General features: G+C 44.8%; 1 protein-coding gene across 26 annotated transcripts in view; it reads left to right on the top strand.

Annotated features, from left to right (window-relative positions):
* ATXN1 (ataxin 1) overlaps window positions 1–23778 on the top strand; it is a 451593-nt gene that overhangs the window by 102156 nt on the left and 325659 nt on the right. For 23 of the 26 annotated variants that reach the window (XM_089333309.1, XM_089333314.1, XM_089333289.1 and 20 more), the window contains one exon: window positions 13447–13566. The exons of the other annotated variants lie outside the window; for them this stretch is intronic. The gene's annotated coding sequence lies outside the window, so the exon portion shown is untranslated. The remainder of the gene's footprint in view (window positions 1–13446; window positions 13567–23778) is intronic. 26 annotated transcript variants of the gene reach the window in all.

Below are 23778 nucleotides of genomic sequence, written 5' to 3'. Positions count from 1 at the left end.
CATGGAAGGCTTGTTGTTTGAGTCACTTTTGTATGATTTTATACAGAGGGTGAAACATGAGTTTTCCAACAGTAATTATGATGCCAATAAAAAGTGGCTTCTTGGCTCCTGTATCTTGTAAGTGTGTGGTCCAGACAACAATTTTCATTAAAAGAAAAAAAAAAAACAGAAAACAAAAAACTCCCTGCCAATGTGTGGCATTCATATTGAAAGCAGAAATATACAGAAAACTTGAACAGTAGCTGGAACCACAGGCGATGGATGTCCTTCAGAATTGCTGAGCATTTTGAAAGTGTGAGACATAGTGAATTGCTGTTTAGCCCCCAAATCCATCTTTTTAAACCCAGAATTGGTGTACTGTCCCACTTTCTTCTCACCTTAGGACAGAACTGATGTTCTTTCCTGAGAATGTTGCGAGTAAACCCACACGAAGCTTCTCAGTGAATACCAATGGCTAACCCTTATAGATCGGTCTTCTCTGTAATAACTGGAACTTCTAGGTGAATGACACTGCTCGTTTTGCTTAGTCTTAGGGCTGGAGAGAAAGATGTTTAATAATAAAGTCAATGGAGAAAACATGCCTTGGTTCTTTAGTCCTCCCCCAATTAGAGAAAAGTGGGAGCAAGCGTGCTATGTTGTGTGGGGCACTGTGCACAGTGGCCTGAGAGATCCTGCAGAAAGCATTGGCTGATGGCTGTGAAAGATGAAGCACATTACACAAAGCCAGGGAGCATGCAGCTAAGCCCACACTGATGCGTGTCCTGGCCTGCGGGAGGTGCTCTGGGGGAGGGCAGAGATGGAGAAATTCTGGAAGGACAAATGTCTTGAGCTAGACATTTAAAACATGACTAAGAGTAATGTAGAAGATATTCGACAAGTTCTTTGTTTGTTTTTCAATATTTATTTATTTGAGAGAAAGAGTTACAGACAGAGAGAGGGAGAGACAGAGAGGTCTTACCTCTGCTGGTTCACTCCCCAAATAGCCGTAATGTCAGGAGTGGAGCTGATCTGAAGCCAGAAGCCAGGAGCCAGGAGCTTCTTCCTGATCTCCCACATGGGTGCAGGGGTCCAAGCACTTGGGCGGAAGTGGGACATCCAGGACTTGAACTGGGGCCCACAGGTGGTGGCTTAACCTAGTACACCACAGCACTAGCCCCTCTACATGGTCTTAATGATTCTGGGTTAGCAGCATGGCCATGTCCGGTGAGAGAAGTCAGTGCATAAAGGAGGATCTGAGATTCAGAAAGCTCAAGCAAGGGATATCACCTCCTCCTCCTCCTCTGGTGGTGGGGCCTTGGACATGGCTGGTGTTGACACTGGCTTTGTTTCACAGATGTGCTTTAGAGGGGAGAGATGGGGGAGATGAGGGCTGTGTGCTGAGGGTGCCTGGAATTGTTTACAGAGCAGGAGATCAGTGCTGTATCCTCCTGACCTTTGAAGTTCCAGCAGGCAGCAGGTGTCTTTGGAATGAGACAGGGCTTTCGGCGGGGTAGCTGGTGGGCTCCGTGAGACAAAGAAACGTACTTACAGAATTGTACGTCCTAGTGTGCTGTGTGCCAGTCCATCAAGCAACCCTTCACTTCGAAACAAGAAAAGGAAAAGGACATATACTGATTTAGGGAATAATTGCCGGAAGAAGAATCCAGATTACTGAAGTTCAGGAAGCTAGTGTTTGGAAAGGATGCAGCAGAGTGAGGAGTTGAGACTCTTTGGTGTCAGCCAGAGGTTGGAGGCTTGAATTGCTGAATCAGCTTAGCTTCTTAGATGTGTTATTTAATGCCTCCCTTTCTTTGTTTATTAGAAAGAGGGTGTTTTGCCTTCTGGGGTGGTCATAGGCTTACATGAGATAATGTGGCTTGAGGACTTCACACTCAAACATTAGCTATTATTATTATTATTATTATTATTATTTCACATGTATATTAGCCCCCAAAGATAGCCAGTCTTGATGGGTACTTCCAAAGATCATTGTGAACATCTTTCAGGGTACTCAAAATATTTCACTATCTATAACTCTCTCTTTCTGTCTCTCTCTCACACTAACTCTGCCTGGCAAAAAAATTTAAAAAAATTTCTTTTCTTCAGTTAAACTAAATCCTTACTAAATGATTAAAGGTTAGCCATGAAGAAAATGTTTGCTAAAGTAAAAGACACAAATATACATTTCTCACAGATTGTTACATGGTAGGATCCAAGTAAACCATGCTATCCTCCCAGCTAACACTCTCCCACTGTCCCCTGTGGCTTATGACATGACATGGTCATGGCCAGTGTCGGTAGATGATCCCTCTAGGGTGGGATGCAGTAGTCCCCAGGAGGACTCTGGGTTACACCTGCAGAAGCCAAAGGCTAAAGCAGACCCAGAACTCTGTGCATTTATTTCTGGAAGGGATCTGCGGAGGTTTGGAGGTGTAATGAGTCAGAGTTCTCACTTTGAGAACCCCCAAGCCCTTTCCGTGGTGGTGGTGGTAGGGGGCAGTGTGTAAGGTCAAAGCTATTTTTATGATTCTACTAAGACATTTTCTGCCTGCTTTATTGTCAGCGTCTCACAAGTGTGTAGCGGAGTTTTTCAGAGGCCGTATGATGTGTGTGATGACATTGTGTAATGAGATGTGTCAATTTTGGGAGGTAAGCATAATTCAGTGAATTAATATATGCTCCAGAACATCAGGACATTATGTTACAAATTCACACATGGGCCAGGATCCCTCCAAAATATAAGACTGATGAATAAACGAGCCGGCGCCGCGGCTCACTAGGCTAATCCTCCGCCTAGCGGCGCCGGCACACCGGGTTCTAGTCCCGGTCGGGGCGCCGGATTCTGTCCCGGTTGCCCCTCTTCCAGGCCAGCCCTCTGCTGTGGCCAGGGAGTGCAGTGGAGGATGGCCCAGGTGCTTGGGCCCTGCACCTCATGGGAGACCAGGAAAAGCACCTGGCTCCTGGCTCCTGCCATCGGATCAGCGCGGTGCGCCGGCCGCAGCGCGCCGGCCGCGGCGGCCATTGGAGGGTGAACCAACAGCAAAGGAAGACCTTTCTCTCTGTCTCTCTCTCTCACTATCCACTCTGCCTGTCAAAAAAAAAAAAAAAAAAAAAAAAGACTGATGAATAAACTTTGATAGAAAAGATATAAATTGTTCATTGATATGTTTTTGATTTCACATGGCCTCTGTCCTAGGAGAAACTGCCCCATGTGGAGTTTGGGTATGATACAAAAGTAGAATATTCACAATTAGCTGAGAATAGAGGTCTGGTTTTCTTCACGTGCATCAACCCAACAACATATCACAGTAGACTGAACTCAGAGGCACTTGTGATAAATGAACTTTTTTCAATTAAGCTAGACATTAGAGAGAATTGCAAAAGCTTAAACCAGTGTCACTGATCTCACTTTTTTGTCCTGGAAAATAGTTATTTTTATGTAAAGATACGTTCTTTTTATAATATGCAATTGATTTATTGATATTAAATTAAATGAATTAATAATTGAAATTCCCCCAGTGTTAATTTCTAATAAACAAAAAATAGTGCTTTGTATAATCTATCTAATTTAAAACTGTTTGGGGTTCTCAATAAATTTTAGGAGTGCAAAGGGAATTTGAGACCAAAAATTTATTGGCCTTTTCTATTGTATACAAGGGTATATTCAGAGCAATGTCTGCATATATTTTGGGATGAGATACATGTTTCTTTCTGCCTCTTAGAGATTTACAATGCATATGAATACAAGGGGATTTCCTATTATAAAATGGCAAAATGGATTTAAAACATGTTTATTTTCATGCAAAAAATTTGAAATTCATAGTCTTCATAACACATTTTTGATGAACTTTTTAAAAATCTTGCTTTGGGTTCGGCATTGTGGTTGGTATAGCAGGTAAAGCCACCTCCTGTGATGCTGGCATCCCACATAGGCACCAGCTTGTGTCCCAGCTGCTCTATTTCTGATCCAGCCTCCTTCTAATGACCTGGGAAAAACATTTGAAGATGGCCCTGCCACATGTGGGAGACCTGGGTGGACGCTCCTGGCTCCTGGCCTCAGCCTGGCCCAGCCTTGGCCATTGTGGCCATTTGGGGAGTGAACCAGCAAATGAATCTCTGTCTCTGTCTCTTGCTCTCTCTCTGTAACTCTGACTTTTAAATAAATAATAAATATGTTTTTTTAAAAAAGGTTTCTTTATCTATTTATTTATATGAAAGGCAAAGAGAGAGAGAGTCTGCCATATTGCTGGTGCACTCCCCAAATGCCTGCAATAGCCAGGGCTAGGCTAGGCTGAAACCAGGAGCCCAGAGCTCCATCCAGATCTCCTACACGGATGGCAGAGACCCAATTCCTTGAGCCATCACCTGCTGCATACCAGGATGCACATTAACAGGAAGCTAAATCAAAAGCAGAGCAGGAACTCCAACCAGGTATTTTGATGTGGGATGTGAGTACCCCAAGTGGCAATTGAACACTGTGCCACTCCCTCTGTGAAATTTAAAGGGCCCCTATATATGTGGATCTCATAATTTTTGCATGTCATTTCATGCTACTTCCCATGAGCCTTTTGAAGTATCCTGATGTATTAAAGTCCCTCAAATGTGTTCCAAGCATTTTGTCCTGCTTTTAATTTTAGCATGTTTCACAGTCGGGTGTGACATCCCATTGAACATACAGCTACCCCATGATAGATACTACCAATTTTTTCAAAATACAAAGCAAAATCTATCAGGTAATTTCCCTTAAGTATATACTTTACTTAGAGGCAGGCCCTAGAAAAATTTACCCGCTATTTTGGTTGTCTTTTTCTTAAAAACAAAACAAAACAAAACAAAACCCTGCTACTCCATCATATTATACTAGTTTGCTTATACGCTTGAAAGCTGTTTTTACTTGTGCTTCAAAACTCATATGTTTTTAAAACTCTGGTTTAGACATTTTTGTGTGTTAATTAGTAGCATCTGCTCCTTGTGTCATAAGACAAAGTAATCGCATCCCCACACAGATTTTCCAAATTGCAGGTTAAGTGGTAGCAGCCGAGCTGTTTAGCTATTACTACTGTTTGGTATTTATAAATGGCAAAAAAAAAAAAAAAAAGCCTTTGGTAAAAACGTCACATGCTTTTATAAAATAGTTGCATTTGGTAACTAAGGTTTATAAGTGGCTGTGGGTTTTATTTCTTGCTATGAGTCTTTCTTTCCATTTCTTGCATTTTCATTGATTGTGGATGCAATCTTCACACATAAAATGAAAGTATAATCGCCCCTTCGTATCTCTGTGATTGAGTCTAGGACCTCCCCATGGATAGTGAACTCCACGGCTGCTCGTGTCCCTTATATAAAACTGCATTATGTTTGCATATAACGTACACACATCCTCCAGTATACTTCGGATCATCTCTAAATTCCTTATGATAGCTAATACAATGTGTTAGGTAAATAGCTGTTCATGCTGTATTTAAGGAAGAAGGGCTTAGAAAGAACCACGTACATGTTCAGTACAGAGGCAGCGGTTTTTCCCCAGATATTTCCAGTGCATGGTGGGCTGAAGCCACGGATGCAGCTGGGGAGGGGTCAGGAGCTCCAGGCTGGCTGCTGCCTGGTGGACATTCCGCTCCTGAGAAATTGCGATCATACCTTAAACAGCAAGCTTCTCCTCAACCCAGCCGTTCTAAATCTGTGCTGAGGCAGAAGTGCAGAGAAATTTCTTTTGCCTTCTCTTCTTCCCATGTCTGTGTCAGACAAAGAATGGAAATGTCTTCTTTTGTTACAATAATTAGTGGGACAATAGTCATTGCATTTTATATCAATGGCTTTGTTTTTTATTTTTTGGTCTTGCCAGTTCCTACTGAAGCACTTTATGTTGTCTGAATCCTTAGTGACTTTCTGTTGTCAACTAAAAGTTGATTTTCTCGTATTATTTTGAAAAATCCCAGCAAACAACCATGGGTTTTATACTGGGTCTCCTCACTACTGGGTGCTGTTGCCTTCCCCTTACCCGGGGGTTCACCTTCTGCATTTTCAGTTACCCATGGCCTGAAAACATTTAATGCATGCAAAGTTCCAGAAAGAAATGCTTCTTAAGCTTAAATAACCTTTATGGCAGTAAATTGCTATAATTATTGTTTTATTATCAGTGATTGTTGCTCATCTCTTCCTGTGCCTGATTTATAAATTGATCCTTATCACAGGTGTGTAGGTACAGGAAAAACATGGTGCACAGGGTTTGGTACTACCTGGGTTTCAGGAATCCACCCACTGTGGATTTTTCAAACATCCCTTTGGAAGACTACTGTCATTATGGTGCGGTAGGTTAGGGTACCACCCGGGTTCCATCAGAGTTCTACTGTGCGTCCTGGCTGTTCTGCTTCCAGTCCAACTCCAGGCTAATGCATCCTGGGAGGTTGCGGAAGTTGGCCTATGTTCTTGAGCCTCCTGCTGCCCACATGGGAGACCTGAATGGAGTTTCTGACTCCTGGCTTCAGCCTGGTCCAGCCCTGATTGTTGTGAGCATTGGGGAATGAATCAGTGGTTGGAAGATCTCTCTCTCTCTCTCTCTGTCTCTCTCTCTCTCTGTTTCTGTGCCTTTCAAACAAATGAGCATGAACTGTTAAACATTTTTAATAAACAGAAAAAATATATATACACAGAAGAAGTTTGGTGATGATGCACATTGCCCCTTGCTTGTGTAAATCATGCAGTACATGCAGCGCAAGTCCAGCCTCGGGGTGCACATCGTAAGCAGGAGAAAAGGTGATCCTGGGAGAGGAGCGAATGCAGTGATCAAACGCAGAGCACATTGGAAGAACCCGTTCTTGGCTGTGGAGTCACACGGGTGGGCGGAGCTTGAGCCACAACTCTGTCACACACAAGGTGTCTTCAGGGGTTCCTGGAAAATGTGTGTGTGTGTGTGTGTGTGTGTGTATTTTTAAATAAGATTTATTCATTTGAAATGGAGAGTTACAGAGAGAGAGCAGGACAGAGAGAGAGAGGGAGAAATCTTCCACCCTGTGGTTCACACCCCAAATGGCCCCCGTGGCTGGGGCTGGGCCGGGCTGAAGCCAGGATCTTGGAGTTCATCTGAGTCTCCCTTGTGTGTGGGCCCCAAACACTTGGGCCATCTTCTGTTGCTTTCCCATACACATTAGCAGGGAGCTAAATTGGAACAGGAGCAGTTGGGGTTCAAACCAGTGCCCATATGGGATCCTGGCACTGCAGGCAGCAGCTTAACTCACTAGGCCACAGCACGGGCCCCAAAAATAAGTTTTATGAAAAGAATTATGCATGGATTTAAATTTTTTTTTTTTTAACCACCAAAGACAAATTGATCTTTTGGTTCTGTTTTCTGTGAACTTTTAAAAGTATCCCTCATGTGTGCTGTGTGGGTGATTCGTCTATGGCTCAGTTTCTCCAACAGTAAGATGTCATGGAAAGTTCCCAGAAGAGTATCTTAACATACCACCACCGTCTCAATTCTCTGTGGGTGTGTAACCAATTGCCCCAAACCTGGTGGCTTAACACAACAAGTGTGCATGGTCTCTCAGGTTTCTGTGAGTGGAAGCAGTACACACAGGTTCTCACTGGGCCCCTGGCTGGCTTGGGAGGCTGTAGTCAAGCTATTGGACTGGGCTGAAGGATGGGATGGACATGCACACAGATGCCAGTGGGCCCCAGTTGCCTGCCACGTGGGCCCCTCCACAGGGACTGCCTCACAGCATGGTGGTCAGCCTCTCCCAGGGTGAACAGTGCAGGAGAGAAAGTGAGCAGGCCCTAAGATGCAAGCCACAGCCTTCATGTGCTCTGATCTCAGAAGCGGAGTTCCACTACTCTTGCCGCAGTCCACACTGGAAGTGAGTCACTAAATCCAGCCCACACTCAAGAGTCGAGGGCTTCCCCAGGGATGGATATGGGGACCCTCTTGGAGGCTGCCTGTGACAGTAGCTTATGCTTCCATGTGTGGCTTCTGGCCACGCGTGTCAGTGGATTTCAGATGCCCTTGGTGTCTCAGTAGGATCTCTGAAGGAAGGCCTTTCAGACTTCATGTGAAGAGTGGAGCTCTTGGATCCCTGCTTCTTGCACATTCTTGTCAGTCTTTCTTAGGATGGTTGGATCAAAAACTTGGAGGAGGAGCCAGTGCTGTGGCATAGCAGGTAAAGCTGCTGCCTGCAGTGCCGGCATCCCATACGGGCACCGGTTCAAGTCCTGGCTGCTCCACTTCCGATCCAGCTCTCTGCTATGGCCTGGGAAAGCAGTAGAAGATGGCCCAAGTCCTTGGGCCCCTGCACCACGTGGGAGACCTGGCAGAAGCTCTTGGCTCTTGGCTTCAGATCAGCGCAGCTCCGAGAGTTGCGGTCATCTGGGGAGTGAACGAGCGGATGGAAGACCTCTCTCTCTTTCTCTCTGTGTCTGCCTCTGCCTCTCTGTAACTGCTCTTAAATAAATAAACAATAACTTGGAGGGATATTTGGCTCTTTTCTTTCCCTGATACACCTTACCAGCCTGACTTCCCACACACATCCAGAATCTCACCCCTACCCGTACCCTTTGTTCTCAGCCCTCCCCGTACCCTTTGTCCACAGATGGGATCTTTCATCCAGATTTTTGCAGGAGCGTAACTGGCTCTCTGTTTCCAACCTGGTCTCTTTACGGTGCATTTATCACACAACAGACTGAATGAGTCCTTACAACGTGGTACCAGTCCAGTTCAAAATCCTCTAGGTCTCCCCCGGTTTCCTTAAAATGTGGAAGTCACCATCTTTGCAATAGCCTGCAAAGCCTTTGATGCTTATGAAATGGTATTTCTCTGCATTTCATTGTGTAAAGGATTATAGATGGATAATAAATACTGAATACTCATAAACGTACACATAAAGGTGTAAAAGTGTTATGATGGCTCAGCTTGGCATTTTTTTGCCTTTATGATGGTGCAGAACTCAGCAGGTTCAATGGATTTGATGCATTTCCAACATAGGATGAATTTATTGGGAAGTAAATTGAGGAGAGTCTGTGTTTATATTTGTAGTTATTTTTCTAGAATTTATTGTATGGTCTCTTTCCAAATGAAGAGTTAATGTTCCCCATACCATTCATTGATTAGATTAGTCTTTCCCACTGAGCTGATGGTCTGTCATGAACCTCTAAGTTTCTTGCTATGTAGTAGGTGTCTGACTGTTGCATTTTAGAATAAAGATCTACTGGGGATGGCACTGTGGTGTTGTGGATAAAGCTTCCACCTGCAATGCTGGCACCCTATATGGGTGCTGGTTGAGGACCTGGCTGCTTCACTTCTGATGCAGCTCCCTACTAATGCGCTTGGGAAAGCAGCAGAAGATGGCCCAAGCCACATGGGAGATCTGAAAGAAGCTCCTGGCTCCTGGCTTTAGCCTGGCCCAGCCCTGGCATTTGCAGTCATTTGGGTAGTGAACCAGTTGGATGGAAGATATCTCTCTGGCTCTTCCTCTTTTTGTGTAACTCTAACTTTCAAATAAATGAATAAATCTTTAAAAAGAAGAATAAAGATCTACCTAATAGAACAGATGGATTGGTTAAGATACAATTGTTTGTGTAGGGATTTTTTTGATTTGGAATATTCAAATACATGTAAAAAACTTTGAATTATAATTGGTAATTAATGATGGGGAACATATACTTAAATCCCTTTATTTGATAAATTAGGAACTAATTCTACTTAGGAGGCTGTGCATTGAGTTTAAAAATTCAGGTAGCTACAAAACCCAGACTAAAATGCAGAATCTCAGGGCTCCTAGGCCCCAGTTTTCTGGCTCCTTTTTGAATACTATGCTTTCTGCCTGTTAGTGTTCAGAAAATTATCACCAAAATGCCTGTCAAATTTGAAAACACTCTAGGGATATCATCTGGAGTGAAATCCTTGCTTACATAGCCAAGTTTCACGTATTCAGACGTGTGAGGGTATTGCAACAAGTTCATGAAAAAAGTGAAATTAAAAGATAAGTTTATTTTGGTACAAAAATGTGACATCCTTGCATAGTTTTTTATGATATGCATTTTCCGTGAACTTGTTGAAATACCCTCATATCTGAATATTGTCAGTCTTGGGCATGCATTTCTCTTTTCTGGATCTCTGACCTTATCTCTGTTTATGATAACTTCAGCTGACAAACAGAATGGGTAGACAACGGGACTACACTCAAGCTAGTGTGCTTTGTTGGTTATTAGCAGCATTGCTGAAGGATTTGTTGAAAGAGGAAGCATTGAAATTCTTGCCTGAATGGAGCTGTGTAAATTTTTCAGTGGTTTTCTTTTGATACAAGCTGTCTCATAGCTGTTGCAGTATGTGTAATTGAGGGTCGGTTATAAGTCACACAATGAATCACTTCCAACCCCTTCACATTGGCGGAGGTAGGGAAGAATGGAAAATAGCGTCCCTTCCAGGAGTCCTGGTGAACAGTGTCAGCCTTGACAGCCAGTGAAGGGCCTTGAGGTAACGGTGCCGCCATTCTGCCCCTCCCACTTAGAGTTTGCTCCATGACAGGTGACAAAAATCGAATCCAGAAACACATTTCTTTCTTTCTTTTTTTTTATAGCAGAGAAAGAGAGAGTACTCTGAGGAAATGTTATGCTACTGAGGAACTTTTTGAACAAAACCACATGACAGTACATTAAATGATTTTCTCTCCATCAGGAGGTAGTGAGCACGAGTGATTTACCCCAGGGTCTAGGAAAGTACATATTACCTTGCTGTGTGGCTTGAAGAAGAAGTGCTATCCACCTCCCTGGGCAGCAGGTTCATGTGCAGACATTTGAATTTGATAGCAAAAATTCCTCCTAATTCTAAAATCTCAATATAGAAAGTTGGTCAAGAATGAAGAGTACGGCAGTGAAAAATTTTTGGTAAAGAAGAAAGATTGATGCACTGGGCTTGAAACAACAACCTCCTCCTCCTCCTCCCCTCCCCCTCCCTCCTTCCCCCCCTTCCTCCCTCCCTCTCTCCCTCTCTAATTTCTGTTTTTACCAAGCTGGTAAGCTTGAGACAGTGTGGCAGACTTTGAACTTCCTGGCTTCTGTTGATTTGTATCAATATTGTACTGTTACTCGTTTGAGTGGGAGCTGAGTTCCATTTCATGAAAACGCCTCAAGAAGCTAATCAAATCCTTGCAACCTCACTTTCTGTGGATATCGATAGCATCGACAAAGTGAAAAAGACTACTATTTTTAGGCAGCCGCTCTTCCAGCTTGACTACAAATCTAAATGTGTTAAAAACTCCACTCACTTGTTGCAACATTAATCCAGACACACTTTCTCCTCTTGGGAAGTTGTACATGTCCATCCACATGGATTGAACCACAGGTGGACACAACCCTTCCCAGGTCCATTTCCAAAATGTGGACCATTCCATGAAGTTGTAGCTTGGGCAGACTTTCAAGGAATTAGTTATCCTGACAGCAACCCGGGAGGCACACAGCTGGATCCTCCCTCTTACAACTGGGTCACTTGATGAAGTCTGGTGACAGCCCAAGACCTTGGGAGATTTATGGAGTTTAGAGTTACAAGTTTGATGCGGCCACCATTCTCCGAGAACTGGGTGACAATCTTCCAGTGAGCTTTCCAAGTAGTAGTAGTTGGGGTAGATCTCATAAAAGGATGTGGATGGCTTTTGAAGACACGTTTCCTGGCTCTCAAATGGCCATTGTCCGAAAACAGACCCTGGGGTGCATTTGACTGAGTTTCAGAAGAAGCGGAGCAACAGCCTGTGACAAGGGAGCCTTAAACGCTCCCAGGGCAGAAAAGGACTTTTCAGAGTCTCTCAGGGGCCCTGATGTGTGGGTTTTATCAGCTGCTCTGAGTGGGGGCAAAGAGGCATGCATATTTCAACCACGCCTCTCATATTCAGTGTGCAGGGTAACTTCTGCTTCTCGGCTTGGGCAGAGAGGGTTTTTATGAGGTTTGATCAAGAGGAACACAAGGGAAACCCAATTACCTATTTGAAGTGCGCAGTGGAAATTTCCTCTCCTGTACTTGACAAAACTTTTTGTTTGAACCCTAATGGCCCTTTTTTTTTTTTAAAAAAAATTTAATATAAGGAGTCTGCAAAAGGAAAATTCATATTCAGAAAACATGCATGAGATTCAAAATATTTTTGCACCAATTTTAACTTTTTTTAAATTCCATTTTCCAAGATTTTTTGAAGTACATTTTGTTAACTTCTTTCAATCTGAGTCTTTAAGGGGCAGAAATAGGAGACTTTTTGATGCTTTTTTTAAAATGCAGAGTCAGGGATTGGGGAGAGAGAGAGAGAAAGAGAGAGAGAGATCTTCTATCTGCTGGTTCACTTACCAAATGGCTGCAACATCAGGGCTGGGCCAGACCTAAGCCAGGCACCTAGAACTCCATCCAGGTGTCCTAGGTGGATGGCAGGAGCCCAAGCACATGGACCAACTGCTGCTGCCTTCCCGGGTTTATGATCAGGGAGCTGGATTAGAAGTGGAATAGCTGGGGCGTAACCAGCACTCGTATGGCATGTGGGTGTTGCAGGCATCAGCTTAAACCACTGCTCCACAATGCCAGCCCTTCTTGCTTCTTTTAAAACATTCTATTTCTTTATTAATTTAATTTGAAAGGGAGACAGACAGAAGCAGACAGGGAGCCAGGAACTCAATCTGACTCTCCTATGTGAATGGCTGGTACCCAAGTTCTTGAATGCACATCAGCAGGAAAGCAGAGTGAAGACTAGAACTCAGGCATCCTGATATGGGACGTGTAACTGCTGTACCAAATGCCTGCCCCTTAATTTTCATTTGAAACGATACTTTTTCCGCTTTCTTCGACACCTACACACCAGAATCGTTAAACATCTAAATGTTTGAAATCCTATCCCTTGAGATGCTTGTATCCCACATTGCAGTGCCCCGGATCCAGTCCTAGCTCTGCTGTGACTCCAGCTTCCTGCTAATGCACACCCTGGAAGGCAGCAGTGATGGCTCAGATGGTTGGGTGCCTGCTTCCCTCCTGGGAAACCCGGGTTGAGTTCTCAGCCTCTGGCTTTGGTCCCAGGCAGGGGCCCTTCTGAGCCTTTGTGGGAGTGAATCAGCTGATGGGAGTATTTTTTTCTCTCTCTGTCTCTCAAATAAATTCAATCAGTCCATAAAATTTCAAAATCAAAAAGGGATTTCTAATTTAAAAAAGAAGATACATTTTTCTTTATTCTTTTGATTGGCACACTGAAAGTTTTGTAAGCACGCTCCCAGTAGTATGTTGCATGCTGCCTCGTTTTTTTTTCTTCCTTCCTCCCACACTCCCTCCTCCAGTATTTTAGGGCACCTTATATAGATAGGGTGGGTGATAGCTTCATTCTCTTAATTAGCATGCTTGTCTGAGGTTGTAAGATACCTATTTGAGAAAGGCCAGGGATTTCCCCCTGAATATCCACTAACTGCTTGAAGTGGTGTTTTCATTCTGACTTGGTGTTTTGTTTTGTTTGACTGTAGCATCCTGGGGCATCATGTGAGAGTCTGCTCTGAGGCCTCCCTAAATCGTGCTGCCACACACCAGGAGCGAGAGGGCAAGAGTGGGCTGCGACGAGGGGCTTGCACCACAGCTCGTGTTTGGTAAGTTGTCCGAGGGCTTGGCTTTAGATTTCATCTGGCAGTGTTGATTGGGTGTACCAGGGTCTTGTTCAAGTGTGCAGCTATTTCTCCGCAACCCACGCACCAGGACATTTGAGAAAATGTTGTTCTAGTGACAGCCGAAAGAGCAACCAGATTGACTTTGGGTGTTTGTTTCTGAAATTTGCAGAAGAGTAGGATCTCAGTAGTATGCATTTGTGGTTGGCCAGACCCAGAAAGACAAATATCGCATGTTTTCTCTTATGTGTGGAAGTTAATGTCTAGTGAGCATAAAAACTGTGTCGCTGTCTTATCATTTGGCATGTAGGTAGAAATATTACTCCCTGAAGGATACCATCAGTGTGACAATATACCCTTCTCTCCCCAAGTTATGATCCTGATCACAAATCCCTCATTTTGTGGTATTAATATCTTTGTTTTCAAAGAAAATAGCATTTATGAGAAGGTGTATAGTATCTACATATGAAGTGAATGTGCTAAAAATGTTTTTAAAAATCTGGAAGAAAAAGACCAAACACACACACACACACACACACACACACGCAAAACTCCAAATAACTAAACACACGAACAAGGTGTATGTAGGTATTTTGCATCAAAATACACTTATTTGTTAACCACAGTTTCCATGAGCAATTTGAACAATGCTTGTGTCTTCCAAATATTCAATTTTAGCTGAAAATATAAGGGGTTACTCACACAAGAGGAAACAGATTCAATCTGATGGCCAGTTTGTTACCCTGGGATCAGGTATCAGGATGGGTCAGATGAGAGGCATGTAGTGTTACCATGTTGTCCTACTCAACAAATTCGTATTGAGTTCCTTTGTTTAAAATTGAGAAGCTCTACAGTAGTGTAGTCCCCGTGTACACAGGGTACTGATTACTCCATGGTGTTGTTCAGCATTTTCACCCTCCCTTTTCTAACTCTTCCCCACTAGTTCTTTATAAAATATAGAATAAATTATATAAAATTATATAAATACTGTAATAAGTTGTAGTTACTTTGCTGAATGGTTAAAAAAAAAACTAGAATTACTCTTCCTGCCTAAATCTCTATAGAATAGCTTTTCAACACACTTTTCAATACGATGCACTCAGTACCGTGAGTAACACTCTTGGCCCAGAGATTGAAATTCAAATGCTCCAAACTATGAACAAATGGTAAAAAGTTTGTAAGTTCTACTCCAGACTAATTTGGAGCTACCAGGACACTTTATCAGCCTAGCTCCTTCATGGCGTTTTCCTGGAAACAGGGTCTCCAGTGGAAGCCCAGTTTGGCTTTGCCTATCTTGGTGGTCTCAGGGACCTCAGCGAACACCTTAGGGGGACTCACCTGTAAAAATGTGAGTGTGTGCCTCCGTGGTTTCCAAGGTCTCTTTCCAATTCAAAACTCAGTGCCTTCTAGTGAAAGTCATTAATGTATTATGTGCCCCTGACAAATCACCATTTGTAGAAGGGCTCACCTGACCGGGCAGTGTAGAGCAAAATAGCCACGCCCCTGGGGCTACCTTCTCTGTACTGGCATCCATCTTTAGAGTCAACAGAGATAGTAGATAAATAGCAATTTGTTCCCCTGCACTGTTGAAGGAGATGTGTCTTGTGAACATTACATTTAGATAACTGAGGCAGGCTTTAAAAAAAAAAAAAAAAGATTTATTTATTCATTTATTTATTTATTTGAAAGGCAGAGTTACAGGGAGAGGTATTTTCCATGTCTGCTGGTTCGCCTCCCAAATGGCTGCAGTGGCTGGGCTGGGCCAAACTGAAGCCAGGAGTCTGGAACTCCATCTGGGTCTCCCACGATGATGACAGGCACCCAAGTACTTAGGACATCTTCCTCTGCTTTCCCAGGTGCATTAGCAGGGCGGGAGCTGTATCGGAAGTGGAGCAGCTGGGACTCGAACCTGCGCTCATAGGGTTGCCGGCATCGCAGGCCTCGGCTTAACCCGCTGTGCCACAATGCTAGCTGAGATAGGCTTCTTTTGGATTATTGTCCTTTATTTATCTGGAAGGGGACCTAAACTTTTCCTCTCTTTGCGCTTGTCTCTGTGTAACTGGTTATCTGTCAGCCCTTTAACCCAGGAAGCCCCAAGCTTGATTTAACATAGAAATGAATGTATTGTTTCTCTTTCTTACTAAACATCCCCATTTTGCAGAGCTGTGAATGACACTTGGAGTGATGCTCAGATGTCACTCTCGTTAGCAGCTGGTGGGCTGCCTCAGAGTGGTGCATTACTTGAGTTTCATAATAGCATTTTTTTTTCCTCTAACAAATGTTAAATTATGAAGCGCAGGAAACCACATGAATGCGGCAGAGTGAAAATGCAAACGCAGTGTTATCTGGAAATGTCAGTTTTAGATCCTCTTGGTGACAGGGTCCTTGCTGTAACCAACACGGAACCTTCTTCACCAGATCGGGGATGCTCTTCCCAGCCCTGGTCTTCCTCTGCCTTCATGCTGGGTGCCAGGGCCACCTGGGGGCCCAGGTGTGATGATGCTTAGGACTGCCCCTCCCCCCCAGTCCTGCCTGGCTCTCATTCACAGATCTTCCCTGAGTCCTGGGGGGACTTTATTAACTGCTCTCTCTTTAGGAACTCCCACAACACTGGGCGTCTGCATCAGACAGAGTGTGTTGCTCTGCCTTGCTTTGGGGGTGCTTGCCATCACTCTTTCTTGGTTGCCAACTGCTTTGAGAATGGGCTTATGGACCAGTGTTTCTCAGCGACGCTCTCTTCCCAGGACCTCCTGCCTCCAAATCACTTGGCTGTGGTCCTTAAAGCTGCAGACTCAGCAACACTAGCCTTGATGAATCAGAATGTCTGAGGGTGGGGAGCCCAGGAAATGCACCCTGGGTGACTCTTGCACACTGAGTTTCGGGAACAAAGGTCTGAGACGACATCAGTGTCCTCTTTGCCTCCCCATGCACAACAAAGGGTCCTGCACTGAGCACCTAGTAGGTACCCAGGAAATATTCGCCTGTTGAGCTGAGCAGCCTCAAACCATGAAAACTGCATTCATTCTTCAAATGCCCAGCCTTTTCAGAGGTGAGAGCAGCATTTCAATGCACTAAGATGTTCCCCTACATTATAGGCTCTTTGGGAGACATTGTGTTTATGTCTCTCTCCTCAACCACAGACTCTGTACCCAGTAATGACAGTGGCCCCTGAGTAGGTCTGGTATCAGCTACAGGGAGCTGGAGCAGAGCACCAGGCTGGGAGAAAGATCTAAGGCTGAGAACAGAGCTGTGGTGATCTAGGAGGCTCAGCCGTGGCTCCCAGAGCCGCACCTGCTGCCCTCCGCAGTTGATTCTGAGTGGTGCTGTTAGGACTCACAGCTTGTCAGTCCTGGTGGCAAAAGAGCAGTCTGCCTGCTGCAAAGACTAAAGATGGGGGCTGGCATTGTGGCACAACAGGTGAAGTCACTGCCTGCAACACCAGCTTCCCATAGGAATGCTGGTTTGAGTCCCAGCTGCTCCACTTCTTATCCAGCTCCCTGGGAAAGCAGGGGAAGATGGCCCAAGTGCCTGGGCCCATGTGCTTGGACCCCTGCCAGTCACCTGTCTCCTGGCTTCAGCCTGGCCCAGCTTCCACCCTTGCAGCCACTGGGGGAGTGAACTAGCTGATGGAAGATCTCTTCTCTCTCCCTCTCTCTCTGTAACTCTGCCTTTCAGATAAATAATAAAGAAAGGAATAAATCTTTGTAAAAAAAAAAAAAAGACACAAAGGTAAAGTTAAGCTGTGGAGTATGCATGTCAGAGTGCCTGCAGTGGCAGTGGCAGTGGATTTGTGCTCAGACCGTGATGGTCGTGCTTGGCCCCTCCCTTCTTCTTCCTCTTGATCCCACAAGGGCACTCCTGGCCTTGGCTGCTGCAGGAGAGATTTGCAGAGTCCTGCGCTTCTAGAAGGTGCAAGTCCTGGGTGCCTTTGCTGGTAGTTCCAGCCCTGGGGACGGATCTGACAGTTCAAGTCAGAAACCAAGCAGAAGAGCCAAACGGAGCCTTCACCAGCCTGTGGAGGAACCAGTGGGGGCAGCAGGACACTTGGGAGCTACTCGAGTAACCGCTTTTTCATGCCTATATATAGGAAACAGAGTCTCCTCCTCTCGCTCACAACACAGGACTCTGCTGTGACCAGATGTGGGGGCGTTGTCCCCTGCAGAAGCCAGTAATTGGTTCTGCAGCCCGACCAGCAGAGTCCCTCTCAGGGAATTCAGTTCTGATACTGTCTCCCTGGGAACAGCATCAGCTCCCACATACTGGAGGCTCATTCCCTAAGACTGCCTCTCCCAAGGCTGGCGCTGTGACATAGCGGGCAAAGCCACCATCTGGGATGCCAGCATCCCATACGGGTGCCGGTTTGAGTCCCGGCTGCTCCACTTTCTATCCCACTCCCAGCTAAATGGCCTAGGAAAGGCAGCTGAAGATGGTCCAAGTGCTTGGGCTCTTGCCATCCATGTAGGAGACCCGGAAGAAGCTCCTGGCTCCTGGCTTTGGCTTCAGCTCTAGACATTGGGGCCATCTGGGGACTTGTACCACAGAGCTAAGATCTCTGTGTCTCTCTCTCCTTCCCTCTCTGTAACTCTGGCTTTCAAATAAATAAAATACATTTAAAAAAAGAAGACTGTCCCTCCCCCTTGTTTCACCTGTGCTCTTGACCAGCCGCCTACAAATTGGGGTTCCTATGACCTTCCCCTCAGCTCCTGTTAATTTGCTAGATTGGCTCACAGAACTCAGGGAACCAGTTTGTTGTTAAGGGTATTTCAGACAATACACGTGAAAAGTTGCATAGGGCAAGACATGGGAGAGAGACAGGGCCCCACCTTCCGACACCTCCATCTGTCCAGCTGTTCAGTCCTTTGGGATTTTTATGGAGGCTTCATTATGTAGGTGTAATTAATTAACTTAATGGGCCGTTGGTAGTCTCTCCTGCCTGGATGTTAGGGGTTGGAGCTGAGAGTGCCTACCCATAGTGCTGCCTTGATCCTTTGGAACCAACCACCAGTCTTCACTTGTTGGTATAGAACATGACAGTATCTCTTTGGAGATTTTAAGGGTGTTAGAAGTTGTCTTCCAGGAAATGGGGACAAAGGCCAAATATGTGTATTTCACAATATCACTACTACCAAACGCATTAAAACACATTTTTGTAATTTTTTTTGACTAATTGCTGAGTCACAGTCTTACTTGGAGAAGCTGTGCTGACCCTGAACTCTGTGTGAACGTGCACATTCTGTGTCAGAAAAGGGTCTTCTCCTGGACCTCCATTCGGTTTTGACTGCAGGAGTTTGGGAAGCAGGAAGGGGTAGCAGGGTGGATTCTTTGCGTCTGCTTAGCTCAGGGAAGGGAAAGTACAGGTTCCCGAAGCAGCAGGAAGGGCAAGTGTGCTTCCTGGGCGCCTCACTCATTTTCCTGCTGCTTGCAGCTGGGAGGCCGGGGGTAGGGGCTGTTGTGTGATTCAGGAGGCGGGCACACATGTTGTCAGCCCCGGAAGAGAAACACACGGTTGTTGGCATGAGTGTCACTGAGCACTTGTTAAAGGCTGTCAAGTGGAAAACTAATGAGGAGTAAAATTAAAGAAATTGTAAGTTTAGGATTTTAGTGAAATACCGGATGCTGGCGTTTCTGTTTTGGAGGGCTTCGGGTGCACTGTTTGTTTACAAGTTGCAAAAAAGAAAGATTCGTTCTTGGAGGGCATTTGTCTAGTTAGAAACTGTACGACTGGCATCGATGACAGGAGGTGTCCTGAAAGCTGCAGGATTTCCAAATGGCACTGCTTTGGGGAAGCCGACATAAATCAGAAAAGAGCCCATCCACAACCTTCAGTCAGGGGCGTCGTAGAGAGCTCTAGAAATGTTCCAGTTCAGAGAGGTGTTCGTTCTCTTTGTGCCTGAGCCAGGGCTCTGAAAAGCAGCACCAAACATTAAATGTGTAGAACTCGTTTTTCTAGCTGATGGTATCACCAGCTAATAATGGCACGAGTCCTTCAGAGAAGCTGTGTGGTTTGGTACAGAGCTGTGAGTCAAACCACAGCAGTTCAGGAAATGCAGTGAATTTTCTTACAGCAGGCATCTTCTTAACAGATGCTGATGTGCTTGGTAGGTCCCCTTCCTTCCTGACAAATTGAGAGCTTTGAAGGGAGGTGTTTGCTGTGTATCAAAAGAAATTAGAATGGAACTGCTGCATTTGCGCATGGTTGAAGCTGACACAGAAAGCCGTGCCCAGAGCTCATCTCGGAGCTGCCCTCCCTGAGCACCCTTCACCTTGGTGAGGGCAACCTCGATCAGTACTCAGGGCTAACATTTCTGTGTCTGCAGAGGTCAGGCTGAATCAAGCTGAATCACTTCCACCTACCTGTCGGGTGGCGCCAACATGGTATCATATAGATGCTTTCAACTTGAGTCTAACCCCGAGCTTGAAACCATACTGTCTCCCTCAGTGGACTCCTTGTGAGAGAAATGGATTAGCCAGCCCTCCACTGGTAATGCTGGACACTTGCTCATCTTCCTGCACTGCGACCTTTGACCTCTGGTTTGGCCTCTGAAATATTGCACATTTCGCTACTCTTGTCCGTTCCTTGGTCCCTGTGTGGTTTTGGGTCTTTAGCATCATTTGCCTGGATTACTGCAGCTGCTTCCAAAAGAATATTCTTACTGTAGATCATTTCCTCTGTATTCCAGCCATTCTGCTATTTGCATCATCATCTTCCAAAGGAAGGGAACGGATTGAATTATTCCAAGACTTGAAACCTGTTGGTGTAATATGGAAGTATGGAAATATGTGCATAATCTAATATTAAATATAACATTCATAGCTCCAAATGGTGTCTACACAGTGATTACAAAATCATGATGAGCATGTGTGACTATCAACAAACACTAGCAGTAAATACAACAAAAATGAAGATATTTTTAATATTAGGGTGACTTGTACCTTGAAAAATAGTTCTCCTTTGATATTTACCATAGTAATGAATTAATATGGTGAAATGAAAAGGAAAATTAAAAGAATTCTGTTAGCTTTCCCTTCCCTATAATAAAAATGTGAACTTCCTGGTGTGTCATTCTAGATCCCTAGGAGTCCATTGTCATCTTAGCACTTGGATCTCATCTCTCCTGGGCTCCTACCCCTTCCATTTCTCCACACAGCATTTCTTTCCTTTCTAAGCATACTGTGGAACTCAACGACTGTGCATTTCTTCCTGTTGACTCTTCCATATGAAATGCTATTTCTCTACCTGGCCATCTCCTACTCATGCCTGGAGCCTAACTGAAACGTGCCCCCTTCCTGTGTTACGCTATTGTGTCGCAGTTCTTTATGTAGCTGTGCCTGTGGGATGGTTCCTGAGGATGGAGACTGGTCTATTTTAAATCCTGTGTTCCAAGCAGTAAGTCCTTGCCTGCACACAATATAGCTTAATAAACATGGAGAGGAAGGAGAAAGGGAAGAACTCCTTATATTTAGAAACAGACAGGTAAGGTTGGAAAAAATATTTCAGATAATTTCAGTTGTAGTTAGTATTCAGATATAAATTACAAAAAGCATTTGTTTTGGTGAAGTGGTTTTTACAGAAGTAAATGGATTTAGCCTTCTATCCTTGAAACTAAACTACCAGGGTAAATCTGATTTACCCAGCATCAGACGGAATCGCTTTAGCTTCTCTGTAGCCACGTTTGTGATGGTACAAGGTTTACTTACTTATGGCACAGAGAAAGAGAGAGAGGCAGGCACGAGATGAGTTCCTGTTCACTGGTTCACTCCGCAGTGCCTGCAACAGTCAGGAGTGGGCAAGGCTGAAGCTGGAGCTCAGAACCCACTCCAGATTGGCGGCAGGGGTCCAGTTACTCTAAGTCATCACTTCTGCCTCCCAAGGTCGACGTTAGCGGGAACCTGGAGTCAAGAGTGGAGCCTGGACTTGAACCTAGACACTGCGCTGTGGGGTGTGGGCGTCCCAAATGGCATCTTGACTGCTGGGCCAGGTTCCTGCCCCTAGACATTGCTTTTTTAACCGTGCTTAGGTCATGCATAATCACATTCGCCAGATCAGAAATTGAACACATGACACATGTGGTGCTGGCAACATTATGTGAATATGTGCTATTTTCTTCTTAAGGCAATTTAAAAAGCCAAGACTGGATAACATTAAAGGATTGATGTAACATTTTCACTTCCGAAAGGCTAGTCTCCTCTAGGAATATGCTGGTTACTATTTTTTTTCCATTTCTAAGAATTCTATTTGGCTAAAATACCAAAAGAGAAAAAAAAATAGTCTTGGCTTAAATAAAATGAAAAGTCATCTCTAAAATTAAGTTGGTTCCTCAAAAGTTCTTTTTCAAATACAGTAGGATATTTTTGTTGTCTTTGCTTCTAAAGATTTTTTATTTATTTATTTGAAAGGCAGAGTAACAGAGAGAGCAAGAGATAGAGAGAGAGAGAAAGAGAGAGAGAGATCTTCCAACTGTTGGCTCACTCTCCAAATGTACACAATGGCCAGGGCTTGGCCAGGCTGAAGCCAGGAGCCAGGGACTCCATTAGAGTCTCCCATGCGGGTGACAGGACCTCAAGTACTCGGGCCTCTTCCACTGCTTTCCCAGGAGCGTTAGTAGGGAGCTGGATTGGAAGTGAAGCAGCCGAGACTCTCAGTGGGGATGCCGGCATCACAAACAATGGGCTGACCTCTGTGTCACAAAGGCAGCCCTGTGAGTAGGATATTTTTTAATATCACATGTCCAAATACCACTAAAGAAATGGAATATTTATGCTCATGAATCAGGAGAATTCAGAATGAGTTTCAGGGCAGCCAGTGTTGTGGCATAGCAGGTTAAGCTGCCTGTTCCTGTCCCAGCTGCTCCACTTCCCATCCAGCTCCCTGCTAATGGCCTGGCAAAAGCAGCAGAAGATGGCTCAAGTGCTTGGGCCCCTGCCACCCACATGGGAGACCTGGGCGGACCTCCTGGCTTTGGCCTGGTCCAGCTGTGGCCACTGCAGCCATCTAGGGAGTGAACCAGTGGATGGAAAATTTCTCTCTCTCCCTTTCTTTCTTTCTCCCTCTCTCTCTGTAAGTCTTTCAAAATAAAAAGATAAATATTTTTTGAAAAGAATGAACTTTAGGGAGATCTATGTGTAAGACAGAGCATGTATCTTTTTTGATATTGGAGAAAGCTGTTTAATACTATATTTTATACTGAATAATATATATGTGTTTATGCATATAGATATACTGTTTCCGTTTTCATGCTTGGTTACAGTCAGTAAGTTGGAAGAGATGATTTTAGTTTGAGATTTGTCATTTTTAAGAATATTTATTGGGGCTGGCGCTGTGGCACAGTGGGTTAATGCCCTGGCCTGCAGTGCTGGCACCCAATATGGGTGCTGGTTCAAGACCCGGCTGTTCCACTTCTCTCTGCAGTGGCCTGGGAAAACAGTAGAAGATAGCCCAAGTCCTTGGGCCCTGCACCCATGTGGGAGACCCGGAAGTAGCTCCTGTCTCCTGGCTTCGGATCGGCATAGCTCCAGCCGTTGCGGCCAATTGGGAAGTGAACCAGTGGATGGAAGACCTCTCTCTCTGTCTCTCCCTCTCTGTCTGTAACTACCTCTCAAATAAATAATCTTAAAAACATACTTATTTCAAAGGCAGAGAGACAGCTTCCATCTGTTAGTTCACCTCTGAAAATTATATGTATTTAAATGCCCCCAACAGCTGAGGCCAGGGCAGGCCAAAGCCAGGAGCCAGGAACTCAAGTCTGGGTCTCTCTTGTGAGTGGCAGGCAATGCAACTATTTGAGCCATCACCTGTTCCCTACTTGGGTGCACATTGTCAGGAGCTGGAACTTGAACCCAGGCATCTTGATTTGGGATGTGGAGGGATCAGGCTGCATCTAAACCCTGGCACCAAGTGTCCCTTCCTGTCACTTTTTTTTTTGCATGAGATTCTTACCTACCCTCCAGTTTTCTTGCCTATACAATCATGCATTTCCAGATGGGCTGCTGACTTACAAACATTTGCTACCACCTCACTTTTCAGCATTGCATGGGAGGCGACTGCTGTCTTATTTTACAGAGTCAGTTCTTAGTTTTGTGTCTGTGGCTGCATTCAGGTAAAAACCTGGCCCTCCTGCTGTTTCAGAGATCTGTCAGGAGCCGTACCCTGACCGAGGGGAATGCACACTTGCAGTGTGTGGCCTTGAGTGATTCTCT

This window comes from Oryctolagus cuniculus, chromosome 5 (genome assembly GCF_051225735.1).
Source record: "Oryctolagus cuniculus isolate XC-2025 breed Fujian yellow rabbit chromosome 5, ASM5122573v1, whole genome shotgun sequence".
NCBI lineage: Eukaryota > Metazoa > Chordata > Mammalia > Lagomorpha > Leporidae > Oryctolagus > Oryctolagus cuniculus.
The sequence above is the reverse complement of the archived record's forward strand: the minus strand, read 5'-3'. Positions and strand labels throughout refer to the sequence as shown.